The sequence below is a fragment of the Thamnophis sirtalis genome, unplaced genomic scaffold, assembly GCF_051295495.1.
Source record: "Thamnophis sirtalis isolate CommonGarterSnake01/CBP01778 unplaced genomic scaffold, rThaSir2_p1.2 scaffold_2, whole genome shotgun sequence".
Classification (NCBI taxonomy): domain Eukaryota; kingdom Metazoa; phylum Chordata; class Lepidosauria; order Squamata; family Natricidae; genus Thamnophis; species Thamnophis sirtalis.
Genome location: NW_028261382.1, coordinates 12,248,118 through 12,273,620, shown reverse-complemented (window position 1 = coordinate 12,273,620; position 25,503 = coordinate 12,248,118).

Sequence of the window (25,503 nt, the reverse complement as noted above, 5' to 3'; positions counted from 1 at the left end):
TAATCTATATCTATATCATCTATATCTATACCTATAATCTATTCTCTAATCTCTAATTTAGATCTATATCATCTATATCTGGATAGAATATCTATCTATCTATCTATCTATCTATCTATCTATCTATCTATCTATCTATCTATCTATCTATCTATCTATCTTATATTTATCTATATCTATATTCTATATCATCTATATCTATACCTGTATATATATATATCTATAATCTATTCTCTATTCTCTATTCTCTAATCTATATCTATATGTATCTATATATAATCTTTAATCTAGATATCTATATCTATCTATCTATATCTGTATCTATATCATCTAGCTATATCCATCTGTCTGTCTATCTATCTATCTATCCATCCATCCATCCATCCATCCATCCATCCATCCATCTTTCATCTATCACATCTGATTCATGAACAGTTACTGTTCATAAATAAATAAATAAATAAATAAATAAATAAATACATACATACATACATACATACATACATACATACATACATACATACATTAATTCTAGAGCCCACCAGGCTATGACATGCACAGAGATCACTGAAATGCAAACCAGCCATACTTTTCTTTGTGTATTGAGAGGAGTAAATATTTTTTTACCCTAACATGCAAAATAATGCAGAGGTTAATCAAATGCTTAGAAAGTTCAGCAAGGTTTTCAATTCATGTAACACATTAAGGTTGCTTTGTGAATTGTTGGACCAAGCCATCAAGAGACTCTTCAGTTGCATGAAAATTTTTTCAGCAGGTGAGAAGCTGAAATTAAATTCCTGTGTGCCCAAAATATTTTAGACAAATGCAAGTTTTGTATAGGTGTAGAGAGTCCTATCTACGTGAATCGTTTTGACTTTTTCCAGTAACTATAATTCTCTCATCTGTACCGCAAACTGAGATATTATTTATATACCTTTTTCACACTGATTGTAATTTTATGGCTGCATTCTAATTTTGTTTCATAAACTGCTTCAAAATGACTACATGTAAAGCAGAATACAAAATATATATTAACTGATTATACATCACAACCTGCAATTTTCCATATAGCTTGCTTGCTTTAATCCTGATAGATAGATGGATGGGATTCATCGATATTTTTGGGGTAGGACAGCAACCAAGCATCCATGAATGCATACAAGTGCCCAACGTTTGCCCATGGAAGTTTGAGATCTCCCAGATGCTCTTTACATACCACACATACAACATAAACATTAGAATGGAATAGAATAGAAAAAAGACTAGAATAGAATAGAATAGAATAGAATAGAATAGAATTCTTTATTGACCAAGTGTGATTGGACACACAAGGAATTTGTCTTTGGTGCACATGCTCTCAGTATACACAAAAGAAAAGATACATTCGTCAAGAATCATAAGGTTCAACACTTGCAGATAGTCATAGGGTACAAATAAGCAATCAGGAAACAATCAATATCAATATCAATTGTATGGATACAAGCAACAGAGTTACAGTCATGCAGTTATAAGTGGGAGGAGAATGGATGATAGGAACAATGAGAAGATTAATAGTAATAGTAACGCAGCCTTCGTGAATAGTTTGACAGTGGTGAGGGAATTATTTGTTTAGCAGAGTGATGGCATTGAGGGAAAAACTGTCCTTGTGTCTAGTTGTCTTGGTGTGCAGTGCTCTGTAGTGTCATTTTGAGGGTAGGAGTTGAAACAATTTATGTCCAGGGTGCAAGGGGGTCTGTAGATATTTTCACAGCCCTCTTTTTGACTGATTCAGTATGCAGGTCCTCAATGGAAGGCAGGTTGGCAGTATTTTTTTTTTTTTTGCAGCTCTAATTATCCTCTGAAGTCTATCTCTGTCTTGGTGGGTTGCAGAACCAAACCAGATAGTTATAGAGGTGCAGATGGCAGACTCAATAATCCCTCTTTATGCCAATTGAGAAATACCTGGGAGATGGCTTGATGGAAAACATGGAAAAGGGAATTTATATCAGCACTCTTTATTGTTGTTGTTGTTCGTACATGTATACTACTTGGCTTCCCATGACTTCATGTGGTTGGAAAAATAATAGTCAAAATCCTCCACTAAGGGAGGAGGAGGAGGAGGAGGAGGAGGGGGAGGAGGAGGAGGAGGAGGAGAAGAAGAAGAAGAAGAAGGAGAAGGAGAAGGAGAAGGAGAAGGAGAAGGAGAAGGAGAAGGAGAAGGAGAAGGAGAAGAAGAAGAAGAAGAAGAAGAAGAAGAAGAAGAAGAAGAAGAAGAAGAAGAAGAAGAAAGACATACCCCCTGCAAAGGGAAAAAATCAGAAAAAAAATAGAAACTTTACACTGTTTTGGCACAGTGTTAAGTTTTTCCCCCTCTTATGTTGATTCAGGATCTGAAAAGGAAAAAAAATACCCTTTATCCATGCCATCTCCCAAAATTTCAGACAATGGATTTCTAAATGTCACAACGGAAGCAGCTTTTTGTAAGCTAATATTCATCCATTCATCAGATTGGCAAAAAAAATTCTAAATAACTTACTGACTCCCTATTTTATGCAGGTTCTTTCAGAAAGGCGGGGGAGCTTAAGTATGTTTTAATGCTCTTTTATTTTCTGAAATGCGCCCACCCCAGAATTCCAAAATAAGCACAAAAGAGCTGAGAATGTGGATGGGTGATGGAGAGAGGGTGAGTTACTCTGGAGATTCTATTCTCTTGTACGGTACACACTGAATCATAGTCTTCAAGTGAATGTAAAAATATGCATTCCTTCCCTCTCCCCTTTACCCGTTGCAAATTATGCAGTGCAGACAATTTAAAAAAAATACTCAAATCTGCAGTTCACTGCATGCAGGCCAACACTTTCAGACTCAGGACTTAAATGGTCACCTAAAAAATCCACTCATCTAGTGAGTTTTCCAAGGGATGAGAGATTATACATGAAAAAAAATATTTTCACAATGGAATACTTTCATTATCCAACCTTGACTTTATGACTTGCAAAAATGAGAGGGAATGAAACTGCATCTTTTCTCTTTTCTAGACTATTTTAGGTGCATTGTCAATTTAGGAAAGGATTGCTGAACCTAAGCAGAAGTTAGTCTAGTCAGGGTGTAAATCAGTGGTGGGATTCAAAATTTTTTTACTACCGGTTCTGTGGGCGTGGCTTGGTGGGCATGGCAGGGGAAGGGTGCTGCAAAATCCCCATTCCCTCCCAATCAGTTGGGACTTGGGAGGCAGAGAATAGATGGGGTCGGGATCAATCAGAATTGTTATTTATGGGTTCTCCAAACTATAAATTTCCACTACTGGTTCTCCAGAATTAGTCACAACCTGCTAAATACCACCACTGGTGTGAATGGGGAACTATAATTAAATCAACATATCAAGTTGGGTGCCAGTCTGGAAGAAAGGTTAAAATTTAAATGGAACATAATTGACACTCGCTAAGCCAATATTAAGATTTCCACTGAATTTAATTGAGAACTGCTCTGTCAAACTCCAGTGGATTATGAAATCTTGAAATATTAATTTCAAACCAGTAATTGTTGTTCCTCCCATCCTTCTGTAGGACCATGGTTATGCTTTTATATTCTCAGGGGGGGGGGAAGCATTATACAGATTTGTGACTTTATTTCAGAGGAGATTCTCCTCAGCCAAGAGTTCAAAACACACTTTGTGTATCTTGCAAGTATTTTTAAAACTGGCTTGTATAGTTTGCCTGCTATACCTAGGCTATCACGGACATTTAAAATCAAAACGTAATGAAGTCAAGGGCACAGGCGCTTCCAATAGAGAGTTTTATCATTCCCCCCCCCCTCCACAGCCTTGTGACTTTCATCAGCTCTTAAAATGTAATATCCAAGCAAGGTATTGAATAGCACTTTATCAAGTGCATCCTCTGTCGTGTGAATTGGGTCCTGTGAATTGGGTCCGAAACTATAAGGAAGGAAAGGACAGTTGGGGGGTGGGTGGCATGAGGTCTTAGTGGGAGTCCCAGACAAATGATGGCCTACCAGTTTACCGATACTGAGTTAAACGAGGGAGAGTCTAGCCTTGATAGAAACAACTTCCCGCCTTGTTCCAGCTTATGGGAAATGGAATACACCACATTGCTTCATCTGGGAAGCAATCTGCCCATCTGGAATAACCGCTTAGTTCCCTCCCGCAAGCCTCCCGACGTTAAAAGCCAGATAAACGTCCCTCCATCCAGCCCCACCCGGGAAGGAAGCATCGCTGCTAGTAGCCCCTTTAGTAACACGTAGATAGGTCACGTGGGAAACGTTCTCCCCCCCCCCAGTGGGTTAACCCAAAGCGAACTTTTAAAGCCCACGAGAGTTCCTGGAGAAGGAAATGTAAATAAGGCTGACCCCCCCCCCTCGCCAGTTGAGGTGGTACAGTCCAGAACGCGTCCATTCACTACCACCCCTCTTTTTCTCCACTGGTGGGAAGTTGTGTGTGTGCCTCAAATAAAGCAGGGGAGAAGAGATAACAGCCTCTGAACCCCCTTTTTCGCGGGGTGGTGGTGGTTCCGGACTGTAACTAATCCAACTGATCTTACTTTTCAATCGCCTTCAAGGCATAGCTGCCAACAGTCAATGGCTGCGTTCACACGTGTTGAGCCACCGACAATTGAACACACAACTTGCTGATATATAGAATAACAGTTGAAAAGGACCTTGGAGGTCCTCTAGTCCAACCCCCTGCTTAGGCAGGAAACCCTACACCACTTCAGACAAATGGTTATTCAATCTCTTCTTAAAAACTTCCAGTGTTGGAGCATTCACAACTTCTGGAGGCAAGTCCTTCCACTGATTAATTGTTCTCACTGTCTGGAAATTTCTCTTTGATTTCAGGTTGCTTCTCTCCTTGATCAGTTTCCACCTTCAGCCTTCAGCTGTTTTGGAGAATAGCTTGACTCCCTCTTCTTTGTGGCAACCCCTGATATATTGGAACACTGCTATCATCATCATCATCATCATCATCATCATCATCATCATCATCATCATCATCATCAGGTTAATCTTTGGTGAGATTCACAGCCTTTGGGGCTGGTTGGTAGCTCAAAAGCTCGAGTCCTAACCAAGGACCTAGGAACTGTTAAGGTAACGTCGGAGGATATAAGCTGTTCCAAGTAGGGTGGTTTTTTGTAGAATCAGAATGTTCAAGTCTGATAAATTTAAAATTTCCAAATAGCGAGGTAGCCCTTTGGGTATTGACTTTAATATCTTGCGAATTCGTTGAATGTACTTGGCTGAAGTTAATTCCTTGACTTTATTATGCATTAAGTCAGAGGCCTCTAAAATCCCCAAGTACTTGTAGCCTTCTTCTGGTTTTACTGCCTTTATCATTTCTTCATTCTATTCTCATTCTCCTCCTCCTCCTCCTCCTCCTCCTCCTCCTCCTCCTCCTCCTCCTCATCATCATCATCATCATCATCATCATTATTATTTACTTTATTCATTAAACATGAAACTCAGTCAACTGAACATTCAAAAGCGCATCACAAAAACCATTGACTGGTGCTAATGATTGATACGGTTTGCTGTCAGCGTCCTAGGCATCAACCAAGTAGCTTCTTAAAATATAAGCTGTTCCGAGTAGCGCAGTTTTTTTTTTTTTTTTGCAGTTCCGCTGGTGTTATTGCAGGAAGCTGCAATTCGTTGCTGTATCTTGTAAAATGGACCTGGTGCCAAGTAACCGGATGACAATGGGTATCACTGTTGCATGCTTCATCCATAGCCGCGTAGTTTCGATGGCCAGGTCGCGATATTTCATTATTTTTTCTAGTTCTTTTTCTTCGACTCTGGCTACCACTTTCCCCGAAGCCTTAAGTTTTCCTGGTTTCTTCTGGCGGATCCAGAAAACGGATTGATGAAGAAGTTAAGATTGGCGATCTGGAGAGCCTACGGCTTGAGCCCGTGATTTCATTAAACGCCCACCTCGTTTCGTGGGTTTTTTTTTTAAGGCTCGGAATTAAGCGAAAGCCGCGCAAGGGCTTAAAAGATACGGACGCCGCTTTTCCAGGCTGCCCCCCCCCCAAACTACATTATGCCTGATTCTTAAATTAGAATGGGAGCCCAACAACGCCTGTGAAGGGCATCCAGGTTGGGGAAGGTTGTGCAGAGGTACAAAAGACCCCCCAACCATCCACAACATGACCATTAAACTGACAGTAAACCCCACTCCTTACCAGCACTGATGGTGTTACCTAGTTTGGGGAATGAAACGTCTGCAAGAAAACCACCAAGCACAGAGAGCTTCCTTCCTTCCTTCCTTCCTTCCTTCCTTCCTTCCTTCCTTCCTTCCTTCCTTCCTTCCTTCCTTCCTTCCTTCCTCCTTCCTTCCTTTCCTTCCTTCCTTCCTTCCTCCATTCATTCATTCCCAGTGACTAACTCTTCACACTGCCAGCTGTTCGATCCTGACTGGCTCAAGGTTGACTCAGCCTATTTCTTCCTTCCTTCTCTATTCCTGCTTCCTTCCTTCTCTCTCTCTCTCTTCCTCCCTCCCTCTCCTCTCTATTCCTTCCTTCCTTCTTTCCTTCCTTCTCTATTCCTTCCTTTCTTCTCTGTTCCTTCCTTCTTTCATTTCTTCCATCTCTCTCTCTCTTTTCCTTCCTCCCTCCCTCCATTGGAGTTAATAACCCAGGAACAGAGAAACTCAAGCTACTGAAATATTTTCACTTTCCTTTTCCTGCCTCGAATGGGGACCGTTCGATCCGTTACTAGAAACCGTGAGGCATATTTTTATGGTGGGGGTCTCATCTTCCAACCAGTTTCATTGTGCCACCTCACCCCCACCTCAGGTCTTCGGGCTTGGCTCCTCCTGCCCAACGTAGCCTGAAAAAAAAAAGGGGGGGGTGTTCCTACGTTGATAACTCCCATTTTATTCCTGAGCTAGCTAAGCCAGTTGCCACCCCCTCCCCTCCCAAAGCCGGCCGCCAATGAGAAACAGATCGCCTCTCTGCTCCACGACTAGGCGCCACTCTTCCCAGCGTGCAGTGACATCTATAAACAAAATGTTAATTCCAATGAAGGCATAACAAGTCGCCCAGGCGGAAAATTAAAGCTGACATTGAGTTTAATTAAATAAAAACAACTAGGCGAGGGGAAGGAAGGAAGGAAGGAAGGAAGGAAGGAAGGAAGGAAGGAAGGAAGGAAGGAAGGAAGGAAGGAAATTTTGATTTCAGTTATGTAGTTATAATATTAATTGCAAAAGGTCTGTTCCTACCTCCATGAAGTTCATTATACTCCACTCCTCTCCTCTTCTTGTGGCCCCCTCTGGCAGATTCAAATAAATATAGTCTGGTTCAAGCATTTTCACACACACATACACACTACACACAATCTCCTCTTTATGCACCCTCCTGGGTTCCTCCTGAAATGCTTCAGCAATTTCTTTAGGCAGAGCTGATGGATTGTCCTCTGTTGTGTGACGTTTCATAATAAACCCCAACACACAAACCAAAGGATCTCACCTGTGCAAATGAGATTCCTAGTATATTGCACCCCTAAAGCTCCTGAATAGGATGAAATTGACAAGAGATAAGAGCAATGAAGATGGCCATCTATCAAATCACTTCATAACCCATCTACGTTCCAATACACAGGATGCTATTTAATAGTCTGGCCTCACCTAACAAATGTTTGATAATTAGGGGCAGTCTTCTGGCCTTGTATAGAAGGGATTCCTTGAAATATTCCATCTCCTGTTTCTTGAATATTTTCTGCACACAAACATCTAAATGAAGATATCTACTTACCTATATGCTTTACTTTGTAAAATATATTTATGCACCTATGAAAATCAGGTTAAAATTAAACTCCACCCTTAAAAAAACCCGAAATGAATATTAGAAGGGGTTGGGGAGGAGAGAGCAAGGGAGCAAGGATGAGATGGGATGGGGGAAGGAAGGGAAAGGAAGAGAAGAAAAAGAAAAGAAGGAAGGAAGAAAAGGAAGAGAGGAAGGAAAAGTAAAAAGAAGGAAAGGAAAGGTAGAGAAGGAAGGAAAAGAAAAGAAGAAAGGAAAGGAAGAGAAGGAAGGAAAAGAAGAGAAGGAAAGGAAAGGAAAGGAAAGGAAGAAAGGAAGGAAGGAAAGGAAAAGAAGAGAAGGGAGGGAAGGGAATGAAATGGGAGAGAGAGAGGAAAGGAAAGGAAGAGAAGGAAGGGAAGGAAAGGGGAGGGAGGGGGAGAGAGAGAGAGAGAGAGAGAGAGAGAGAAAGAAAGAAAGAAAGAAAGAAAGAAAGAAAGAAAGAAAGAAAGGGAGGGGAAAGGAAGGGACAAATATCTTTTTGGATCAATTCAACATTTTTCAAGGCCATCCTTCTTTTTCCATTAAATCAACCGGATGGATCTGAAAGTTTTCAGTACGGACTCAAAGGAAGAACCGTTTCTATTTCCCATTTCCAAATCCTACCCTTCACCTTCCTTAAAGCATTAGCATCCATTTCATTGCTGCAGATAAGACGTTGCCGTTGTTATTATTATGCTCGTGGCCATCCTGCCTCTTGTGGCAGACAGTTCCATAAGTGAATAATTCTGCAGCGGATTGCCCGCTTCTGTATTCTATCATCGGTCATGGCTTCCTCTTTTCAAAGATTGAGTCCCAAATTAAAGTTTTGTAGCATTGGGGGGACGGGGGGACGGAGGGATTCCTTATTTTGAGTCAAAGTACTCCCGTTTTTTTTTTAATAATTGGTTTTAACATCTATTCCAGATCCCTGCCTTCCGTGAAAGAGATGAATTTTAAATGCCAGCCTCCCGTGTAACCAGGTAAACCATTACTCTGACTAAAAGGTTACCCTCCTGAAATAGTCTACATAGAACGGAACAACCTCGCCAATTAGCAAGGCCGTGAAAAGAGATCTGGTAGGATCCTCGGGACTTGACTGAAATTCCTATGGAGGCGGTCCCCACTCCGTAAAAACCAAACATAAGGGGCGAGTGAAAATTATATTTCGGAACAGCTTTGCCCAACTGGCAAACATCCAGATGCTGCGGACGAAAATTCTCACCGTCCCCATGGAAACTAGAGTCCCACCTAAAGTAGAGATTGTAAATTAAGAAAAGTTGCGTGAGAACCAAGTCGGCGAGGATCTCCAAAACGGGGGTGGGGGGGGTGGATTTCTGCACGGTTGTGTAAGAGGAAGTAGTTCAACAGATATAGCTCTGGAGAAATAGGGACCTGAAGAATGTTTCCTTCACGTTTTTTTCTTTTTCCTTACAGTACAGTGTGCAGTTGTTCTGTTTTGCGTCCTTGTTAACGGAGATAAAATGGTGATGCTGGGGGAAAAATATGCTTAGCTCTATTTCTTACTCTTTAAAAAGAGCTGCGTGTTTCATCTAGGTGTGGAAGAACAGAGAAAGGGGGGGAGAAGGAAGGAAAGAAGGAAGAAAGGAGGGAAGGAAGGAAAGAAAGAAAGAAAAAAATAGCATAAGTAATTTGAATTATTTGAATGTGCCCAACACCTGGAATTTTTAAGTTAGATTAATTAAGTTCGCTATCAGCTGTTTAAGGTTGTTAGTCCACTTTTAATCAGAGAGCGAGAGAAAGCAGCTTTTCTGCTAAGGCTCAATCTCCCGTTTTACGATGGCCGTGTAATCGCAAAAGTAGCCAAAACATTAAAAGCCCTCTTTCTTAGTTTAGCCCAATCATCTCGTCGAGCGTCGTGTTTGCATTTCTTCGTTGTTTTAAAAAATTTCCCCCTTGAAGGCGGAGAAAGTCACTTGTTTTAATCCGCGGATAAGAAGAGATAATGGCGAATTCTTTAGGGGGTCGCTCCGCCCTAGAAGTACGGAACGCTCTAATTTATTAAAAGAAACAAATGCAAAAAGAAGGAAAGGAAAGGAAGAAGGAGAGAGCAAAAGAAAGAGAGAGAGAGAAAGAGAGAGAGGAAGAAAGAAAGAGGAAGGAGGGAGGGAGGGAGAGAGAAAGACAAGGAAAAGAAAGGAAAGATGGAAAAAGACGGGCGGATTGATGGGGATACAGAGAGACCCTCCACGTGCTGCAAAACTAGGGACCTTCACACACACTCGTTTGATCTGGCTATGACACTATCCCGTTTGTCTGGATTCGCACAATATCTGGAACGCTAAACTAATCAAAACCTCTGGAGTTTCGCAGCCTGCTAAACCACCGACGCGTAAAAGCGAAGGCGAATGCATGCGAGCCTTGCAAAATGTCGTGTCCCCCCCCCCCAATTTGTAAAACGCCTGTTGCCCGAACTTAGCCACCGAGCTAGCGGGCTGCACGGATTTTCATTAGTTCTTTGTTTCCCACATTTACACACACGGCGCTTCATCCTGCCTTATTTCTGCACTCTCTTATGCTAATAATTTATTTTAAAACTCAGCCAGGTTCAGCTGCCCCGATGAACTTACAATCCTGTTCAATTCCAGGATTGTAAAGCTGGAGCAGATCTAGGCAAAAAGATATTCAGAGGCCGGATAAATTTTCATAATGAACGCTTATATATTAACAGAACAGTAATGGCGCTGATTTATAAAGAACGCTAGTTAAACACAAACACACAAACACAAACACACACCGGAAACGGGGCGGCGGCGGGGAGAAAGGATGATTCGAACTAACATTTAGAAAATCGTTCTTGAGGCTCCCAGGAAGTAAGACGCCCACACTGGGGCGAGAATATGGTTAATTTCGTTAAAACTGCTTTTTTTAAAAAAAAATTACAACTCGTTGGAAATAATTACATTCCCTGCATAGAACAAAATAAACTAACAGCAGTGAGCAAATCAACAGTTGTTATTTTTCAGTGATAAACATATATACTGGGTAGGAGGGGGAAAAATAATCTAATTTTAGCCTGAAAGCACATATGGTATTGAAAGAATTGAAAGCTTTTTTTTTTAAGCAATTAAAGAAAAGGAAATACTTTTAACTACAGTCTACAAAGGAATAATGGATTTGATGATTACTAGCAAAAAAACACTTAAAGGGGCTCGGATAAATATGGATACACCCATCACCTATAGAGGGACACAAAGTGAAGGATTTGATCACACGCCTTCTAAAAAAAATCCAGTGTATCTTAACACAATCAATCTGATTTGGCTAAAGAAGTAAAGCTGACGAAATAAAAATACATAAAATAAAAGTTAGTTTTAATATGAATTTCAATAATAATAGAATGACCATGGAGGAAGAAAGCAATGGTTGTACCAGAGGTGAAATTTAACAGGTTCTGACAGGTTCTGTAAGTACTTAGGAGAACTGGCAAATGCCACCTCTGGCTGGCCCCAGGAGTGGGGTGGGAATGGAGATTGTGCAATATCCTTCCTCTACCATGCCCACCAAGCCATGCCCACAGAACTGGTAGTAAAAAAAAAAATGAATTTCACCACTGGGTTGTACCAATAGTGATAGGAGTCTTTGGAGCAATTTCCAAAGTATTGCCTAGATACATGGAAAATTTGAATTGGTTAGACCTGAATATTCTGACTTTGCACAACCCCCCCCCCCACACACACACACAGAGGCTACCTTAACAGCTCTTAGATCCTTGGTTTGGACTCTATTATAATATAGTTCAGGAATAGATCTGTATAGCATAATAATAATTGAACAAAAAGTGCACAATGAAATCGTTTAACAGCATAACCTTCTTCATGCCTCCTGAGATGTAAATCCATTTGAGGGTAATAGGGCTTACTCTAAAGTAAATTGGGTTAGGATCCTACCCTAGATGCCATTGGTTTCTGTTGGAAAGTTAAGCAGGTGCTTAAATATGTCCTACTTGAAGGACATTTATTTTATTTTATTTTTTTTAAACAATTTTGAATTTTCACTGAACTTTGTCACCCTTCATGGATGTCGAAAGTTAAATATAAATTATAAGATTGGAGTATGAGAGGCAACAAACTGTGTTGGCTATTTCTTTTAAAACCAACCTCTATCATATTGTATGCATCAATGATAAAATCAGAATATCAGGGTCTAGTGCAAAACTTATTATGTGATTTCTGAAGTGCTCTGAAGTCAAGAAAGAGGGGGAAAAACCTGTGGAAAATTAGAAAGGACTCTAGCTACTTGTATATGTGTCCATGTGTTTTGGGAAGTGGACAAACACACACACACACACACATACACACACTTTTTACTTTCTAATAATGGGAGAAAGGGTCCCATTCTCCCCCCCCCCCATTTTTCTTTTGAAGTTAACAGTTCGCTGTTCAGAATTCATGGTGCTGAATTCCAAAGGAGCTGAGCTCAGTGACTAAAACTTACACCTCTTTTTGTCCTAATTCTGGGCGGATTAATGACCCTTTATGTTGAGGCGAGAAAGAGAGAAATTAGATAGAGGGGGAAAAAAAGAAAGATAACAGCCCGATCGTGAGTTTTTTCAACTATAAGCAGTCCAAAGCCATTGATTCCCAAAGATGTGTGTGAATTTGTAACTCGGGTCAACTTGAAATTCAATTCAATTGTGTGTAACAGAATTTATGGAGTAGATGTGCTGCTCACTAAGCTAGAAAGAAAATGCAGTGGGAATCACAGTGAGTATCTTTAATATAAAATAATGTCACTACATGGTTTAGAATCCAGACTGTGCAGTTGTTGCTGTTGTTTAGACTCTTCCATAGCATTAATGTAATAAATCATCATAAATCATCATCATCATCATTTCTCTTCTGGAATGAATTGATGGGATTGACCATTTCTACAGTATGGATGAGTGAGTGGGGAACCACTTCAACAGCATCACATTTGGAGTCTTCTGGATAATGCAGGTTAGCTTGTGGGCAATATGCCAAAATATTATATCCTGTAAATAGATTTTGACATGATGAAGGGTTTCTTCTTCTTCTTGGGAGAATTCAGCAACCTCATCATCTTCTTGGTGGCCCATTAAAGTTAGTAACTACATATCAAGAAGTTGGATAGTTGACTTCAGGCTATGGACTTCTCTATATGCTTTTCTCCCAGAGGGACTACAACCACATCTCAGCTGGCAGGGAATCATGGTTATTGTATGCCTAGCTCCTCTGGAGCTAGGTGCCCAGTTGGGGGACACTGTTTGAGGAAGTCGTGGGCGGGGTGTAAAATAAAAAAAGAAATGCATGAATGTATGGTTTTTAAAAAAAGGACATTATACCCCCATTTGTATAATGGGATGATGGTTCTTTTCCACACAGATGTCCTAAACTGCAAGGGATTATTTTTTTTCCCCTGCAGCCACAAGTTTTTATTATCTCACCAAAGATTCTTGGTTCCTGGGTGGATTTGAGAAGAGCTGAGGTTAACTTAAGCACAGGGTATTTGGACAGAGCCTATTAATGGAGAAAGAGAGAGAGAAAGAGAGAGGGAGGGAGGGAGGAAGAAGAGGAGGAGGAGGAGGGAGGGAGGGAAGGGAGAGAGAGGAAGGGAGAGAGAGGGAGGGAGAGAGAAAGAGGGAGAGAGGGGGAAAAAAGGGAAGGGACAAATACTTTTTTGGATCAGTCCAACATTTTTCAAGTCCAGAGAGAGAGGGGGGGGGAATGAGAGGGTGATTCAGAAGGTCGCCATGTTGCAGCGCACGAGAGAGTAACAGAGAGAGATTTTGAATGCTACCCATTAACATCAGCTCCATTCACTGTAAAGGAAGGAGGCCCTGGATTTATCATAGGCTTTTGTGAAGAGGGGAAGAGGGGGAAAAGTATGGGAGGAAGTGCTGCAGATGAAAGGAGCAAATTGATGGATTGTAGAGGCATGCGTGCTAGACTTAAAGAATGATTCTTTGAACGAGGAAAGCAGGCTATAAAAGCAACAGGACTTTATCAATAAATGAACACCAATGTAAGAATAATATTATTTCCCCTCTCTCTGGCTTCTCCCGTACACATCGGATGTAACCATGGGCTCTTGCTCTTTATATCTCAGATTGAGATTTGCTAAGGCCTGTTAGTTCTTATTTACAAAAACATTCACAGCATCATTAGTGCATGTTATCCTTCTGATAGTAAGGTATAGATTCCACGGGCTTCCAAGAAATTCCAGGCTGCCAAGCAGAGCGTTTCTCTCTCTCTCTCTCTCTCTCTCTCTCTCTCTCTCTCTCTCTCTCTCTCTCTCTCTCTCTCTCCCTCCCTCCCTCCCTCCCTCCCTCCCTCCCTCCCTCCCTCCCTCTCTCTCTCTCTTTCTCTCTCTCAGCTATCACCACGACATCTTCTTTTTTAAAACAAGTTTATTTTATATTATTTATACATATCAATGTGTGAACGGTGAGATACCTGGGTATCAATCATTTCAATACAAATAAACATAATATTGTTACTCATAATTATTACATTTCATTCTCATTATTTCATATTGTTTACACATATCCTTACTATCACCCTTCAATTCCTAAAACCTTATTCTTTCATATATCTTAATATGTATGTATGTATGTATGTATGTATGTATGTATGTATGTATGTATGTATGTATATTCCCTTCTTATTTCTCTATTTTAACCTTGCCCCCCATGTCCCTATAATATTCAAAGATGTTTCTTTTCTATTTCCCATCTTCAGCTCTTTTATTATTCATATTCTCCTTATTTGACTTCACTTCTATTTATGTTAAAGCTTTGTCCTTCCTTCTTCCATTATTCAATGTCTCAACATACATTTCTAATACCCAACAAAGCATCTTCTCAACTTGACCGTCTACAGAGAGGTTGGACAATAGAGCCCTTCTTCTACAACCAACATTTGGACATTTAGACATAGCAGAGATGAAATGGGATGGCAGAGGCTGGTCTTGTTTGACCTATGAAGCTCATAGCTGAACATGTCTCCCCATTCCCTGGTCATCACTTGATTGATTCCAGAAGAGAAGGCTTGACGTTGGTGGGCATTGAATAATTGAGAAAAAATTTTTGGAGGGAGGAGGGAGGTAGAAAGGTCTCCAATGGATGTTCTTCTTCTACATCTGCATATCCTAAAAAAAATGCCTTGGTTAGCAGAAAAGGTAAAAAGGAAGGTTATAGAAGATCATGCTGTAGAAAGAACTCGGGAGTCGACCATTCCCACATTTGCCAGGACAAATAAAAAATTATGCCAGAATGGGTGGGATCTGCAGATGTTGCTTCGTGTCTGAAAGGTATGGCAAGCAATTTGTTGAGAATCTCATTTCGGGAGATCTGATGAAAGTTAATTAAAGATGGCTGGCTTGGGGTCATTACCTTGGTAACAATTAACGATGGAAAGATGCTTCATTAAGATTAAGAATATATGTATGTGTCTGTGTGTGCCTGTGTCTGTGTGTTTCTGTGTGTGTTTGTGTGTGTCTATCTGTCTGTCTGTCTGTCTCTCGATCTCTCTGCATTTTTGTCTTCTCTTTTCCAATGGGATAGCTTCCTTATTAAAAAGAAGAAAATGTAAGAAAGGAAACTGGAATAAAAAGAGGTAATGAAGTGATTGGAGCAGCAAGAAGAAAGCGAGTTTATGGTTAATAACCCTGAATGTTTTTGAAGGGGCAATAAGTGGGAAGACAAACCCTGCTTTGATTTCTCTGTTACAGTGTACATACTACAACTTTATAAAAGACGTCCAATAAAATTGGAACCGAAAAACACATTTTTTTCAATCGGGTTGAGATTCAATTTGAGAAAGAAGAAAGTTGGATCGAAACTTTATTGTTTCATAAGGTACCTTTTCAACACTTTTAGACTTATTCACATTTGGATTTGAAGTATAGGTGTACCCATCAGGAAGTGTGATGATTTGAACTCTGGTTGTGCTTTGGAAACAAGAAAGGGGTAGACTCAAAACTATTTGAAATGGCAAAAAAAAAAAACACCCCACCACCGCACCCTCAGTTTTCTGCAGGAAACTAGGAGCGTTACCAGGGGTGAAATCCAGCAGGTCCTGACAGGTTCTGGAGAACCTGTAATGGACATTTTGAGTAGTTCGGAGAACTGGCAAATGCCACCTCTGGCTGGCTCCAGAGGGGGGTGGGAATGGAGATTTTGCAATATCCTTCTCCTGCCATGCCCGGTTCCACCACAAAACCGCGGACGACAAAATCGCACACGACGAAAGCGCGTACGTGATGTCATCACAGCGCGACGAAAACATCGTGCTGTGAGCGGAAAATTTAAAATTAAAGCGAAAACCTTACCCTAATCCCCCCAAACCTAACCCTAAACCTAACCCTAACCCTAACCCTAACCCTTAACCTAACCCTAAACCTAACCCTAAACCTAACCCTTAACCTAACGCTAAACCTAACGCTAACCCTTAACCTAACGCTAAACCTAACCCTAATGCTTAACGTAACCCTAACCCTAACCCTAACCCTTACCTTTATGTGAATCGGCTTGCTTTAATTTTATTTTAATTTTAATGTAATTTATTTTTTAATTTTTTTCATCGCGCTGCTGATGACAGCAGGTACGCGCTTTCGTCGAGCGCGCTTTTGTCGTCCGCGGTTTTGACGGGTCTCGGCCATGCCCACCAAGCCACACCACACCCACCAAGCCACACCCACAGACCTGGTAGTATTTTTTTTTAATTTCCCCACTGAGCGTTACTGACTCTTTGTCCTTATTTTAAGAGACATGGACTTCTTTTCCAACGTGTCCCTTATCTGTTGGCAAAATAGTAACATCTCAGTGTCCTGAACGATGCCTGTATTTTAGGGCAGCCCTGATCTTTCCTTGGTCCCCGTCCCTTCTTCGCTCATCCCTGCTTCAGGATCTCAAAAGAATGGCTTTCTTGGACTCGCTGTTTCTCCCCTAACAACAGAGGGCATCTTGTGGGCAGAATCTCCCTCTCTCCCAGGAAGAAAACCAGCTCTGGACAGGGCCACCAGTGTGAGGAAGTTGGCAGGACTAACAATGGGCCAGAAAGCGTTTCATTTTATGAACTCCAGAAGGAAACGCTCATCTGGGCATGCTAATTTTGTCCCCGCGAAGCGTACAATGGAGAAATATCCACACATTTCCACCCAGATTTCAGCGACTGCCAGGAAGCTATTTTGCAGAGTCCTTCAGAGGGAAGGCAGGCCTCGTCGTTGCTTAGCAACCGCCAGGCTCGAGTACATCCAGGTCATTCCAAAGGGCTTGATGACTATATTGTAATGATTGCTGAGGCAACCTCTTCATCATGTTCTCTCCTGCTTCTTGGCCAAACGGTTGCCATTTGTATGGGAGCCACAAACAAGGCAGGCTTTTCGACACCGAGTTCTGCTGCGTTGAGAGGAAAGGATTGTGGAGGAAGAACCTGGTCTCAAAGGAGGGCATGGAAACTGGGAACTTGGGCCAGGAGGAAACATTTCTCTTGGATCTCCCTGTTGTGGCCCACCGACAACCAGTGGAGCTGGCAACAGAGTTGGACAGTGAGGAGGTTGGGGAGGAACATGGGCCAGTCCTGCAGGATGGGGAAGGCTCGGAAGAGGGCTCTGCGTCGGAGGCAGAGACGGGGACAAGGACGTCTGGCAGTGATCAGGTGGCTACGGAGCTAGATAGCAGTGAGGCAAAGGAACAGCTGGAGCCTTTTCCCAGAATGCGCATGGGCAGAGCTGCCAGAAGAAAAGAACAACTTCAAGAAATCAGGGTCAACCTGGGAGTAAAGCCACAGGTGGACGATAACTAATAACTGATTCATCTGGTTTCATTAACTTCTTTATATACATAATAACAGATGAATAAATGTACAATACCAATAGTAGATTCGTTCGGTTCCACCACAAAAGCGCGGTAGACAAAAGCGCGGTCGACGAAAGCGTGTATGTGATGTCATCACAGCGTGACGAAAAAGATCGAAAAATGTAAAAATAAAGCGAAAACCTTACCCTAACCCCCCCAAACCTAAACCTAACCCTAACCCTAAACCTAACCCTTAACCTAACCCTAAAGCTAACCCTAAACCTAACCCTTAACCTAACGAAAAACCTAACGCTAACCCTTAACCTAACGCTAAACGTAATGCTAACGCTCTAAACCTAACCCTAACCCTTAACCTAACCCTAACCCTAACCCTAACCCTAAACCTAACCCTTACCTTTATGTGAATCGGCTTGCTGTAATTTAATTTTTATTTCAATTTTTCAATCTTTTTCGTCGTGCTGTGATGATGTCACATACGCGATTTCGTCGACCGCGCTTTTGTGGAACGCGGTTTTGACGGGTCACGGATTCGTTCAACGTGGTAGAAATTACAAGCAGGAGAGAACAGTTTCATCTCAAAGTTCAGAACAGACCGAGTCTGTTAAGTTTCTGTTTCAGTTCTTTGCACAGACTCAGAAGGTTGCAAGCTAAATCCCGCCCTGGCCCCTAGCTGTTTCAGCTCCCCTTGGCTGACCTTGTTGCTATACCTATTCATTGGCTGACCTTGTTATCATGTCTCTCCCAGTCATGAATATTCTAACAAGCTGGCTAACCTTTGATTGTCTTTGGGAAGCAAAAGTGAAAAGATGAAGCAAAATCTTTCCTCAATGGAAAGAAGATGGGTCAGATGCCCAATGCTTCTTGACTATAAGAAATGGCATTTGTGTGAAATATTATTTTGGGGTGTCATTTGTACCTACACCAGAGGAAATGAAGCACCAGCAATGCATACGGTAGTAGAAAACCTGGACATATATTTTAGGCATGAACCAAAGGCTTATAGTTAAGAGTTACTAACAGCCTCTCCTAACTTCTTAAGGGTGATGTTTGCCATTTTGCAATGGAAGATCCTATTGGAGACCTACAGAAGATATCAGATTTGACCAGCATGCTATTTGTCTTCTTGCATGGCACAGAAGGGACGCTTGTCCAGATTTTAATATTTTGTGCTCCATAGGGATACATGCTCACTGCATGATTCTCCCCAAAAGCTGATATGCAAATTTTAATTTTTAGGTTGTGGTCATTCAATGCACAACTTGAAACTTAAACGATCCATCGTCAATGTTCACATCTTATAGTGAACAACCAAACAGCTTGGGTTCATTCAGCTAGCTAAGCCAGAAAGAAAACAAAAAATAAAAAATAAAGCTAACCAATGTTTATGTAGCGTGTGGTGGCTCAGTGGCTAAAACACGGAACTTGTCAATCAGAAAGGTCGTCAGTTCGTCAGTTCAAATCCCTAGTGCCACCTAACGGAGTGAGCTCCCATTACTTGTCCCAGCTTCTGCCAACCTAGCAGTTCGAAAGCATGTAAAAATGCAAGTAGAAAAATAGGAGCCACCATTGGTGGGAAGGTAACAGTGTTCTGTGCACCTTCAGCATTGAGTCATGCCGGCCACATGACCACAGAGAGGTCTTCGGACAGCGCTGGCTCTTCAACTTTGAAACGGAGATGAGCACCTCCCTCTAGAGTCGGGAACAACTAACACATATGTGCGAGGGGAACCTTTACCTTAATGTTTACGCTATTCACTCCTAGGTTGTGTAAGTAACCTGGTTAAGCCAGTTGTGTGAACACAACCTTAATGGGATAGAAGGGGCAAACACTGGAGAGAGAAACTCTCTTTACTTTGAATTAAATATAAATGTCAAATCCAGTGAAACCAAAGTTAGGGTTTATTCTGCCACTCCTTGTTGTATTTTGGGCATTCAGCTCATAATATAAAGCTTAGCTCTTGAATTGGAAAAAAAAAAACCTTGTGTCCCCCTGATCTCGGCCAAAATCTTTGAGATTCACCTGCCCTCTGTGCTCTTCCCTTTGCAAAACCGCTGAGATCTTTTATGAACTGGCCTCAGGGCAGAAGGAGGAGAGGCCGAGAACACGGGTGGAAGGCTGGTCAGTTTGTTCATCCTACAATGGAGTCCTTGACCAAGCACAATTTACTCCTCTTGTCCCCCCCATTAAGGGAGATGACCTTACTGGGTTTGCTTTCATTGTGGGCACTTCATAAAGATGCTGTGAGTTGGGAAGATAAAAGGGAAGGGGGGGGGCAATTGAAAACCAATTACGAAGCAGTAAACTGCTCCGGCCCTTACTGTTCATTAAGCAAGCACAAAGCAACTTTAGTTTAGAGGTTGGAAGGGTGGCGGTGTATTTTTCCCCCCTCCTCCAAAGTAGATGGGGCTGCAGAGAAAACTTTTAAGAGATGTCCTTGGCTTGGAAAACCTGGAGATTAAAAGGAGATGCAGAAGTAATGAAAACAACTGCTTCCATCAAGCCTAGGCACTGTTGCCTCTCAATTCATCTATATCTTTTATTTTCAGAGATATGATCTTTTGCATATTTACCTTCTGGGGGGGGGGGAAACAACAACAACAGCTCCAGGCCAGACTGTTTCCTTTCCTCTTTTTCCCAACTAACAACTGAAGAGAAGAGAAATTTCTGTATCTTCATTCCAAAAGAACAGGCCAGCATTTAGACCTTCCAAAGGCTATGCGAAGTGTTAATTAAACATAATTTGCATCTCTCTCTCTCTCTCTCTCTCTCTCTCTCTCTCTCTCTCTCTCTCTCTCTCTCTCTCTCTCTCTCTCCCTCCCTCCCTCCCTCCCTCCCTCCCTCTCTTTCTGTGTCTCCCTTGCTGTCTCTCTGTCTGTATGTCTCTCTGTCTGTCTGCCTCTCTCTGTCTGTCTGTCTGTCTGTCTCTCTTTCTGTATCTCTCTTTCTGTGTCTCTCGCTGTCTTTCTGTCTCTTTCTGTGTGTGTCTTTCTCTGTGTGTTTCTCTCTGTCTCTCTCCAAGCAAAAACAAAGAAAGCCCCAGTTGCCTTTTGAAAAATCACTTTTGGGACAACCGTGACCTGGATCACTGAGAATCTCCATAGATCTTAATCTGGACATTTTAAAACTAGGGATTGTCTAGGTTAAATCTGAAAGAAATGATAAGCCACTTCCATATTATCAATAAAATAAAGTCCAGTTGCCTTTTGAAAAAAGCACCTTTGGGACTACCATGATCTGGATGACTGAGAATCTCTATAGACACCAAACAGAGAATTAAGGCTAATCAATGCCCTGGGGCTGAATTCTAGGAAACAGAGATATTATCTTTCATTTTCTAAAAACTTTCCCCTCCCCCTCCCCTTCTCTTCCTCCTCCTCCTCCTCCTCCTCCTCCTCCTCCTCCTCCTCCTCCTCCTCCTCCTCCTCCTCCTCCTCCTCTCTTCTTCTTCTTCTTCTTCTTCTTCTTCTTCTTCTTCTTCTTCTTCTTCTTCTTCTTCAAGGCTCACAGAAAGCATCACTGATGCAGTGACATTACCAGAGAAGATGGATGAAAGCTGAAAGCTGGGTGTTTCTGTGTGTTGGTTTGTTAATTTCATCAAAAGAAGATGAGTTAAGCCAACCAGAGGATTTATGTCTTTATTTTAGAACTTACTCTCTGTGCATGGGTGCCTGCTATTGATTTAAGTCTGAATTTGATCATCTTACACCTTGGAAAGGAATCATTTCTCCTATGTTGGTGTCGTTCTACATTTTACCATAAAATAAACCCCTAAGTATTTTCCTCCTTTTAAAGCAATAACATATAGAAGTGACATTAGCTTTGCTAGAGAGTTTCGAATAACCCAAACAAATCAAGGCGAGAATGTCACTTTAAGTAGGTATCAATTGACCACCACAATCTTGTGTTACATTCTCTATGTGTCTTGCAATAAAATCACCATTATTTAGCAATAGCAATAGCAGTTAGACTTATATACCGCTTCATAGGGCTTTCAGCCTTCTCTAAACGGTTTACAGAGTCAGTATATCGCCCCCACAGTCTGGGTCCTCATTTCACCCACCTCGGAAGGATGGAAGGCTGAGTCAACCTTGAGCCGGTGAGATTAGAACCGCTGAACTGCAGATAACAGTCAGCTGAAGTGGCCTGCAGTACTGCACCCTAAGCACTGCGCCACCTTGGCTCTATTAATGACCCATAATCCCTTCTGGGTCCAATCTGGGCAAATGAATGGAGCTAGCAGGATGTTTTAATGGCCAGATGCTCTTACTGTTGCCAATGCAAAGTTTTGTCCAACAGATATATTCTCATTGTGCCCAGAGAGCGAAATATCTGCCTCTGCCTAGGATCGAACTCACAGCCTCCTGATTGTGAGGTTAGATCTCCAACCCTAGGCCACGGCACGACTCCCTGCCTTACGATACAATCACATCCATAAATTTCCAGATTACAGATCTCCAGGAATTTGAACATGTGCAAAACACAATTGTTCATGCATGCCACCACAGGCAAAGGATGGCCAGAGGTTCCCCACCACCTCCTAATAAACAGAGTTTTCTAAAAATAGAATATGAAAGCTGTATTGAACGCTCACAATGTGGCACTAAATTATTTCAACATCAGTCAAAATGTTATTGTCACTGATTTCTTTTAAATGAAAATGAAGGGGGGGGAAGCAAGACAAGAGAACATAAAATAAACAATCTCAGCAAGATACTAGCATCTTTTAAAGCTCCAGTAGACAATATTTTGAATGGTTGTTTTAAACATCTAATTTGCCTTTCACAAAACCAAACAAAACTCCAATAATACGTGTCTGTGTGTGTGTGTGTGTGTGTGTGTGTGTATTTTTAATTTGTGCTGATAAATAAATAAAGGGAGACTAGTATAGATCTATTTCAAGCTATTTAGCTCTCATCAGCTAGCCATACCCTTACTGGGATTTGAACCTGGGCTATATGGCATACTAGGCACACTAGGCAGAGATCTTAGCCATTAGGCCACAGGCTCTTATCCGTTTATCAGCGAAGCCAGGGTGAAAGGTATCTATTAGATTTTTTAGCTTCCTCCCATAATTGGGGCTTACCAGGGGTTGTAAAAATCTAATAGATACCTTTCACCCTGGCTTCGCTGATAAACGGATAAGAGCCTGTGGCCTAATGGCTAAGATCTCTGCCTAGTGTGCCTAGTATGCCATATAGCCCAGGTTCAAATCCCAGTAAGGGTATGGCTAGCTGATGAGAGCTAAATAGCTTGAAATAGATCTATACTAGTCTCCCTTTATTTATTTATCAGCACAAATTAAAAAAAAAACACAAATATAACAAAGGCAACAGTAAAAATATTGGGTTTCTGTCGTGATGGACTCTTGTGACGAGCCGAAGGACAGATGATGGAAGCAGTTAGCTTCCTCCCATAATTGGGGCTTGCCAGGGGTTGTAAAAATCTAATATATATATATTTGTGTGTTTTTTTAATTTGTGCTGATAAATAAATAAAGGGAGACTAGTATAGATCTAGTTCAAGCTATTTAGCTCTCATCAGCTAGCCATACCCTTACTGGGATTCGAACCTGCTAGCTGATGAGAGCTAAATCGCTTGAAATAGATCTATACTAGTCTCCCTTTATTTATTTATCAGCACAAATTAAAAAAAAACAAATATAACAAAGGCAACAGTAAAAATATTGGGTTTCTGTCGTGATGGACTCTTGTGATGAGCCGATTGACAGATGATGGAAGCAGTTAGCTTCCTCCCATAATTGGGGCTTACCAGGGGTTGTGACACTAAATATATATATATATATATATATATATATATATATATATATATATATATATATATATATATATATATATATATATATATATATATATATATATATATATATATATATATGTAGTATTTGTGCTGATAAATAAATAAAGGGAGACTAGTATAGATCTATTTCAAGCTATTTAGCTCTCATCAGCTAGCCATACCCTTACTGGGATTGGAACCTGTGCTGTATTGCATCTTAGGCAGATGTGTTAACCATTAAGCCACAGAGTTCTTCTCCTTATCAGCCGAGCCAGGGAGAAAGGTGTATATATATATATATATATATATGTATGTATGTATGTATGTATGTATGTATGTATGTATGTATGTACGTACGTACGTACGTATATAAAATACAGGGTTTCTGCCATTTCAATCAGAAAGGGCCATCAAACAGCTGTCAAACCAGACAGCAAAGTTAAGATGCAGGAAAATGTATCCCTGGGGGAAAAAAATAAGATAAAGAGTTTGCAGCATTTAATACATTTCAAGGATAAAATTGATCAAAGAGGAATTACAGTATATCTTCGAGTGATGACTTAGGTTTTCTTAGGACGATGATTTTGACAATCAACGGCATGAAGGCAAAAGAGGCACCTATATTATTAGTGGTGTAAAGACAGTTAATAGAGAGAAAGTTTGATGCAGTTAAGGCTAGAAACCAGGAGACTGTGAGTTCTAGTCGCGCTTTAGGAACAAAGCAGCTGGGTGACTTTGGGCCAGCCCTTCTCTCTGAGCCTTAGGAGGGAAACAATGGCAAACTTCTTCTAAAAAATGTTGCCAAGAAAATTGCAGGGATTTCTCCAGGCAGTCGCCAGAAGTCAAAATTGACTTGAAATTGTGTGTGTGCGAACGTATACACACACAGACACAGACACAGACACACACACATACACAGACTGCAGAAGAGGAAGGTTCCTTGGGACCTCCATGCACAAGGGGCACCCCCTGCTTTGTGCTGCTGTCCCACATCTTAAACAAATTTGAATGTGTGGGGATGGGTTACCATATCTAGGCCCACCTTTACATCCCTAAACCAGCAGTCACTGCTGGCAATAGCAGGCATGGGAAGCAGGGTCCTTGAAGTGACTCTTGGATGTTTAACTTCCGGAAATTTTCCCAGATCGAATTGGAAAGTTCGCTTTTCTCATCTAGAATTTTAACTTGCCAGAATGCCTCTTGCAGACAAAACAAGTGGCCCATTGCAGTTCCACATCTGTACATCGTTTAATTATCCCACATACCCTTTTTTTTAATGGCCACACATTCAGTTCATCTCATTTCTGCACCGACTGAGACTTTGCTGAAGTTTACTGAGAGATTTCTAGGTATTGCATTGCATATTGAAATGCATGTACCTGTGTATACATTTTTTTGGTCCTCAAATGTCCATAATGTAACCATTCTATGTCATTTTCATGAACGGTAGAACCCAATGCTCAGGTTCAATCTGATTGGTGAACTGCATAGAATAGAATAGAATAGAATAGAATAGAATAGAATAACACAGTTGGAAGGGACCTTGGAGGTCTTCTAGTCCCGCTTAGGCAGGAAACCCTACACCACTTCAGACAAATGGTTATCCAACATCATCTTTAAAACTTCCAGTGTTGGAGCATTCACAACTTCTGGAGGCATTGCAAGATTTGGAGAGGGGAATGATTCAATTTCTCTCATGGCTGGCTCCGAGAGAACAGCAGAGTCACAATTTTAAGATGGACGGTGTAATTTCCTTTTACTGCCACGGAGGGGGGAAAAATTAATAATACCACCAACAACAAAACACAACCAAATATTATAAAATATTAAAAGGGACAATATAGAGCGAGGGCTTTATGATATGGAAAAATAATCTATCAAATTTTATTGATAGCCAAAGTTTCCTTACAGACATGATGACCAAACAATATTTTCCAAACTTCTTTTCCAATTAGACTATTGTAGATTTATTTGCTAATGGAAGGAGATATGTTTTGAAAGAATTGTCATATGGCCAGAACGGTGTATAGAAGGCAGACTAGAAAAAAGGAGCAGACTGTATTATTTGGGATGAAAATGTATTCTTTCTTTCCCTCTTTCTTTCGTTATTTCTTTCCTTCCTTCCTTCTTTCCCCTTCCTT